This window comes from Crinia signifera, chromosome 4, assembly GCF_055691185.1.
Source record: "Crinia signifera chromosome 4, ASM5569118v1, whole genome shotgun sequence".
Taxonomy (NCBI): Eukaryota; Metazoa; Chordata; class Amphibia; order Anura; family Myobatrachidae; genus Crinia; species Crinia signifera.
The window spans coordinates 130,149,737-130,157,972 of NC_139220.1; positions in this window are offsets into that span (position 1 = coordinate 130,149,737).

The following is an 8,236-nucleotide window of genomic DNA, read 5'->3' on the forward strand; positions in this document are numbered from 1 at the left end:
GCCCTGCTACTCAAATTCCAGAAACCTTCGCAGTATTTTGGTCAAATCTGATATTACTGGTAGAGGTAGTGAAGCACCTAAACATTTTTTGCAAAACAAAAAACCTGGCTGTTTTAAATGCCCCTGTACCACTTGTAAATTTTTAGTGACAGGAGATGTATTTTTTCACCCTAGATTAGGGACTAAATTTAACATCAGACATCACCTGACATGCGAAAGTACACACGTGGTATACCTTATTGGTTGCCCGTGTGGACTTGCGTATGTCGGCAAAACTAGCCGCAAATTTAAGGAACGTATGGGGACCCATCGTTCCTCAATTAAAATTGCTCTCGCTTCCAAAACCAGTGATCAGCCGGTAGCAAGACATTTCTTGCTAGCTGGCCACAACTTAACCTGTCTAAAGTATCGCATGATCGATCATGTGCCCCCGCTCAAACGAGGGGGGGACAGAAATGCTCTTTTGCTTCGTAGAGAAGCATTCTGGATCCACAAGTTGGATACCATTATGCCCCGAGGCCTAAATGACATGATGCCATTATCATGTCTACTTGCTAGATAATTCGAAATTAGTATTAAATTGTGACTTGGTTTGCTATACTAGCTTATGCCCATTTTTTGTTCTCCCGCAGCTGTATTGATTAATTTTTCATATTTATTAACCCCTTCCCGACATTTGACGTACATTTACGTCATGGTCGGGAAGCACTTCCCGACACATGGCGTAAATGTACGTCATGGATTTAAACTGTCACCGCGTCTATAGACGCGGTGACAGTTTCAACATGTCTGCTGTCCCTGACAGCAGACATGTCCGTGCATGCCCAGGGGGGGCTGCGATGCCGCCCCCCCGTCGGCGATCGCTGTGATTGGCTGTTCAGTGTGAACAGCCAATTACAGCGTTTTCCTGTGTCACCGGCGAATAACGTTCGCCGGTGACACGGGATCAGAGGTGATTGGTGCTGTAAAGTACAGCACCAATCACCGCGGGGTGTAAGGGTGACACTGGTGTCACCCCACCTCACCCCGCCCGCCCCCAAAGGCCGTGATTGGTTCGTCGGACCGACGGACCAATCACAGCCAAGGAGGGGGATTTAAACTAACGGTGACTGCACTGCAGACGCCATTCCGGTCTGGAATAGCGTGCAGTGCGGTCACCGTACCCCCCTGCCGCCATACTGACCAGAACCTTGCTCCATACTTGCTCCATACTTACCTGATCGCTGCTTCATCACTGCTTCCTGGATCCTGTTGCTACTTGTGCCTTCCTGTGAAATTGTGCTGCTGCAGTGTACTAGCTAGATAGAGAGAGAGATAGATAGAGAGATAGAGAGAGATAGAGAGAGATAGAGAGAGATAGAGAGAGATAGAGAGAGATAGAGAGAGAGATAGTGTCAGAGAGTGCTATATTTTGTGCTGCTGCAGTGTGATATAGTTATAGATAGAGAGAGAGAGATAGAGAGAGAGAGATAGATAGAGAGGCCTAGTGACAGAGTGCTATATTTTGTGCTGCTGCAGTGTGATAGTTATAGAGAGATAGAGAGAGATAGAGAGAGAGAGATAGAGAGAGAGATAGTGTCAGAGAGTGCTATATTTTGTGCTGCTGCAGTGTGATATAGTTATAGATAGAGAGAGATAGAGAGAGAGAGATAGATAGAGAGGCCTAGTGACAGAGTGCTATATTTTGTGCTGCTGCAGTGTGATAGTTATAGAGAGATAGAGAGAGATAGAGAGAGAGAGATAGAGAGAGATAGTGACAGATTGTGCTATATATTTTTGATATAACTGACTGCTGCCCCCTCCTTTTGTGCTGATCAGTATAAATTAACTGATCAGCAACTTTTTGGGGGCGCAGGTTTTTTTTTATATATAGATATACCTGTCAGTGCTGCTGCTGCAGTGTCATAGAGTGATAGATAGTGAGAGATAGAGAGATAGAGAGAGATAGTGACTGAGAGTGATAGAGAGTGCTAAATTTTGTGTCTGCTGCCCCCGCCTTTTGTGCTGATCACTATATCTGAGGTGATCAGCAACTTTTTTGGGGGTACAGAGGTTTTTTTTTTTTTATATATACCTGTCAGTTGCACCAAAGGTTGTGCACCTGCTGCACCTCACTGGTAATCAGTGTCGCATCACTGATCACCTTTTTTTTTTTTTGTGAGTGCTGTGGGGTCTTTTTTTAATTTTTTTTTTACACACACTGTGATTTTGTGGGTGTCCTGTGGCCGCTGTGCGCTGATCAGTGACGTACATCACCGATCATCTTTTTCGGCACAGGGTTGATCTATATTTTTTTTTTTTGATCAAATTCCTGTTGCCTTTGAGCGCTGTTCAGTGACAGACGTTACTGACCAACATCTGTGCTCAATTTTTGGCGCAGGACCTTTTTTTTTTTTTAACCCCTTAAATTTTTTATTTTTAACCCCTTCATTTTTTTTTTTTTTATTGGTATAAAGTATTTTTTTTTTTTCTGCACCACATACACACTACACACTACATACCCCCCGGATTGAAATAAAGTTTGTACCCCCCCCTACACTATACACGTGTTGAAACATTTCACTACCAGTAACACAAAAATAAAAATGGCATCCCAAATGTCCTCCCAAATGTCCTCCCAAATGTCCTCCCAGTCATCCAGGAGAATGTATTCAGCGGAGGAGGCATATGCCATGCTTGCTTCTGACTCTGACACAGCCAGTGATGCAAGCGGGGAATTTGAAGGATTCGCCTTAAGCTCCTCTTCCTCCTCTGGTGATGAGGGACCCCCTCAAAGACGCCCCCGTAGAGCAGCTGAGACCCCCCCCCCAACAATTGATCTCGTATGGACCCCACCACCAGACAATTTTGAGCCCCAGGTTCCTGAGTTTTTGGCCATGCCAGGAATCCAATTTGATTCCACAGGTCTCAGAGAAATTGACTTTTTCAAATTATTTTTCTCTGATGATTTTATAAATTTAATGGTGGACCAAACTAATTTATATGCCCAGCAGTTTATTGCTCAAAACCCCACGTCATCATTTGCTAGGTGGACCCCTGTAGATGCAGTAGAGATGATGACGTTTTGGGGTCTGGTGTTTCATATGGGCATAGTAAAAAAGCCAGAAATTAGGCAATATTGGAGTACAGATGTTCTGTACAGTACTCCATTTTACCGTATGGCCATGCCCCGGGCTCGATTTGAGACAATTCTTAAATTTATACATTACACCGATAATGCACAGTGCCCACCCAGAGATGATCCCACCTTTGACCGGCTATTCAAAGTCAGGCCGGTCATTGATCATTTCAGTGCCAAATTTGAAGAGGTGTACATCCCTGAAAAATTTATTTGTATCGACGAGTCCCTTATACATTTTAAAGGAAGGGTTAAATTCCGCCAGTACCTTCCCAGTAAGAGGGCAAGGTATGGCATAAAAATGTATAAACTGTGTGAAAGCACCTCAGGGTACACTCACAGGTTTAGGGTTTATGAAGGGAAGGATTCAAGAATTGAACCGCCAGAATGCCCCCCCTCCCTCGTAGGTGTTAGTGGGAAAATTGTCTGGGATTTAGTGCACCCCTTCCTGGATAAAGGTTATCACCTCTATGTGGATAACTTTTACACCAGCATCCCCCTGTTTAAGGCCCTTGGTTCAAGAGGTACAGCAGCTTGCGGTACTGTGCGCAAGAACCAAAGAGGCCTCCCAAAAACGCACATTGCCCAAGTAATGAGAAGGGGTGAAAGCAGGGGAATATGCAACGAAAATATGTTGTTGGTCAAATATAAGGACAAGAGGGATGTCCTTATACTGACAACAATTCACGGAGACAGTACCACCTCCGTCCCTGTACGAGGTACCAGTACCCACACCTCAAAACCTAATTGTATCCTGGATTACAATAGGTACATGGGCGGAGTGGATCTTTCAGATCAGGTACTGAAGCCGTACAGTGCCCTGCGGAAAACAAAAATCTGGTACAAGAAGGTGGCCGTGTATATCATCCAGATGGCACTGTATAACGCTTACGTGCTATTCCGTTCTACCGGCCAGAGGGGGACATTTATGCACTTTCAAGAGGAAGTCATAAAGGGCCTAATATTTGGGAACCAGCAGGCAGAGGGCCCCAGTACTTCTAGTACTGGCCCCCGTATTGTACCAGGGCAGCATTTTCCTGATGAAATCCCCTCCACTGGAAAAAAGGGCAGGACACAAAAAAGGTGCAAAGTTTGCTATAAAAAGGGAATAAGAAAGCAAACTATTTTCCAGTGTGACACTTGCCCCGACAAACCCGGCCTATGTATAAAGGAGTGTTTTAAAATATACCACACATCTATGGAATATTAGGTTCATAATTTCACCGTGCTTCGGGGGTCTTGCTAATGCCACATAGCACCCACCATTCATTCCACCAGAATCTGAGCCGCAAAATCCAAAAATCACTCCTTCCCTTCTGAGTCCTGCCATGCACCCAACTGGTATTTTTTGGTCACATGTGAGGCATTGCCGTACTCGGGAGAAATTGGGGCACAGATTTTGGGGTGCTTTGTCTCCTTCATTCCTTGTGAAAATGAAAAATTTTGAGCCAGAACTGCATTTTTGTGTAAAAAAATGTAATTTTTCATGTTCACTGCCCACTTGTATCAAAATTGGTGAAACCCCTGGGGGTTTGAAATGTACACTATACCCCTAGATGAATTCCCTGAGGGGTGTAGTTTGCAAAATGGGGTCACTTGTGGGGGGGTTCCACTGTATTGGTGCTTGGGGGGTCTTGCTAATGCGACATAGCACCCACCATCATTCCACCAGAATTTGTGCTGCAAAATCCAAATATCACTCCTTCCCTTCTGAGTCCTGCCACTTTTTGGTCACACATGAGGCATTGCCGTACTCGGGAGAAATTGGGGCACAGATTTTGGGGTGCTTTGTCTCCTTCATTCCTTCTGAAAATGAAAAATTTTGAGCCAGAACTGCATTTTTGTGTAAAAAAATGTAATTTTTCATTTTCACTGCCCACTTGTATCAAAATTGGTGAAACCCCTGGGGGTTTGAAATGTACACTATACCCCTAGATGAATTCCCTGAGGGGTGTAGTTTGCAAAATGGGGTGACTTGTGGGGGGGTACCACTGTATTGGTGCAACATAGCACCCACCATTCATTCCACCAGAATCTGTGCTGCAAAATCCAAAAATCACTCCTTCCCTTCTGAGTCCTGCCATGCACCCAACTGGTATTTTTTGGTCACATGTGAGGCATTGCCGTACTCGGGAGAAATTGGGGCACAGATTTTGGGGTGCTTTTTCTCCTTCATACCTTCTGAAAATGAAAAATTTTGAGCCAGAACTGCATTTTTGTGTAAAAAATGTAATTTTTCTTTTTCACTGCCCACTTGTATCAAAATTGGTGAAACCCCTGGGGGTTTGAAATGTACACTATACCCCTAAATGAATTCCCTGAGGGGTGTAGTTTGCAAAATGGGGTCACTTGTGGGGGGGTTCCACTGTATTGGTGCTTGGGGGGTCTTGCTAATGCGACATAGCACCCACCAAAATTCCACCAGAATCTGAGCTGCAAAATCCAAAAATCACTCCTTCCCTTTTGAGTCCTGCCATGCACCCAACTGGTATTTTTTGGTCACATGTGAGGCATTGCCGTACTCGGGAGAAATTGGGGCACAGATTTTGGGGTGCTTTGTCTCCTTCATTCCTTGTGAAAATGAAAAATTTTGAGCCAGAACTGCATTTTTGTGTAAAAAATGTAATTTTTCATGTTCACTGCCCACTTGTATCAAAATTGGTGAAACCCCTGGGGGTTTGAAATGTACACTATACCCCTAGATGAATTCCCTGAGGGGTGTAGTTTGCAAAATGGGGTCACTTGTGGGGGGGTTCCACTGTATTGGTGCTTGGGGGGTCTTGCTAATGCAACATAGCACCCACCAAAATTCCACCAGAATCTGAGCTGCAAAATCCAAAAATCACTCCTTCCCTTCTGAGTCCTGCCATGCACCCAACTGGTATTTTTTGGTCACATGTGAGGCATTGCCGTACTCGGGAGAAATTGGGGCACAGATTTTGGGGTGCTTTGTCTCCTTCATACCTTCTGAAAATGAAAAATTTTGAGCCAGAACTGCATTTTTGTGTAAAAAAATGTAATTTTTCATTTTCACTGCCCACTTGTATCAAATTTGGTGAAACCCCTGGGGGTTTGAAATGTACACTATACCCCTAGATGAATTCCCTGAGGGGTGTACTTTGCAAAATGGGGTGACTTGTGGGGGGGTTCCACTGTATTGGTGCAACATAGCACCCACCATTCATTCCACCAAAATCTGTGCTGCAAAATCCAAAAATCACTCCTTCCGTTCTGAGTCCTGCCATGCACCCAACTGGTATTTTTTGGTCACATGTGAGGCATTGCCGTACTCGGGAGAAATTGGGGCACAGATTTTGGGGTGCTTTTTCTCCTTCATACCTTCTGAAAATGAAAAATTTCGAGCCAGAACTGCATTTTTGTGTAAAAAAATGTAATTTTTCATTTTCACTGCCCACTTGTATCAAAATTGGTGAAACCCCTGGGGGTTTGAAATGTACACTATACCCCTAGATGAATTCCCTGAGGGGTGTAGTTTGCAAAATGGGGTGACTTGTGGGGGGGTTCCACTGTATTGGTGCTTGGGGGGTCTTGCTAATGCGACATAGCACCCACCAAAATTCCACCAGAATCTGAGCTGCAAAATCCAAAAATCACTCCTTCCGTTCTGAGTCCTGCCATGCACCCAACTGGTATTTTTTGGTCACATGTGAGGCATTGCCGTACTCGGGAGAAATTGGGGCACAGATTTTGGGGTGCTTTTTCTCCTTCATACCTTCTGGAAATGAAAAATTTCGAGCCAGAACTGCATTTTTGTGTAAAAAATGTAATTTTTCATTTTTACTGCCCACTTGTATCAAAATTGGTGAAACCCCTGGGGGTTTGAAATGTACACTATACCCCTAGATGAATTCCCTGAGGGGTGTAGTTTTCAAAATGGGGTGACTTGTGGGGGGGTTCCACTGTATTGGTGCTTGGGGGGTCTTGCTAATGCGACATAGCACCCACCAAAATTCCACCAGAATCTGAGCCGCAAAATCCAAAAATCACTCCTTCCGTTCTGAGTCCTGCCATGCACCCAACTGGTATTTTTTGGTCACATGTGAGGCATTTCCGTACTCGGGAGAAATTGGGGCACATATTTTGGGGTGCTTTTTCTCCTTCATACCTTCTGAAAATGAAAAATTTTGAGCCAGAACTGCATTTTTGTGTAAAAAAATGTAATTTTTCATTTTCACTGCCCACTTGTATCAAAATTGGTGAAACCCCTGGGGGTTTGAAATGTACACTATACCCCTAGATGAATTCCCTGAGGGGTGTACTTTGCAAAATGGGGTGACTTGTGGGGGGGTTCCACTGTATTGGTGCAACATAGCACCCACCATTCATTCCACCAGAATCTGTGCTGCAAAATCCAAAAATCACTCCTTCCCTTCTGAGTCCTGCCATGCACCCAACTGGTATTTTTTGGTCACATGTGAGGCATTGCCGTACTCGGGAGAAATTGGGGCACAGATTTTGGGGTGCTTTTTCTCCTTCATACCTTCTGAAAATGAAAAATTTTGAGCCAGAACTGCATTTTTGTGTAAAAAAATGTAATTTTTCATTTCCACTGCCCACTTGTATCAAAATTGGTGAAACCCCTGGGGGTTTGAAATGTACACTATACCCCTAGATGAATTCCCTGAGGGGTGTAGTTTGCAAAATGGGGTGACTTGTGGGGGGGTTCCACTGTATTGGTGCTTGGGGGGTCTTGCTAATGCGACATAGCACCCACCAAAATTCCACCAGAATCTGAGCTGCAAAATCCAAAAATCACTCCTTCCCTTCTGAGTCCTGCCATGCACCCAACTGGTATTTTTTGGTCACATGTGAGGCATTGCCGTACTCGGGAGAAATTGGGGCACAGATTTTGGGGTGCTTTGTCTCCTTCATACCTTCTGAAAATGACAAATTTGGAGCCAGAACTGCATTTTTGTGTAAAAAAAATAATTTTTCATTTTCACTGCCCAGTTGTACCACAATTGGTGAAACCCCTGGGGGTTTGAAATGTACACTATACCCCTAGATGAATTCCCTGAGGGGTGTAGTTTGCAAAATGGGGTCACTTGTGGGGGGGTTCCTAACTTTTAGCATCTTATGGTGCCTTGAAACCTACAT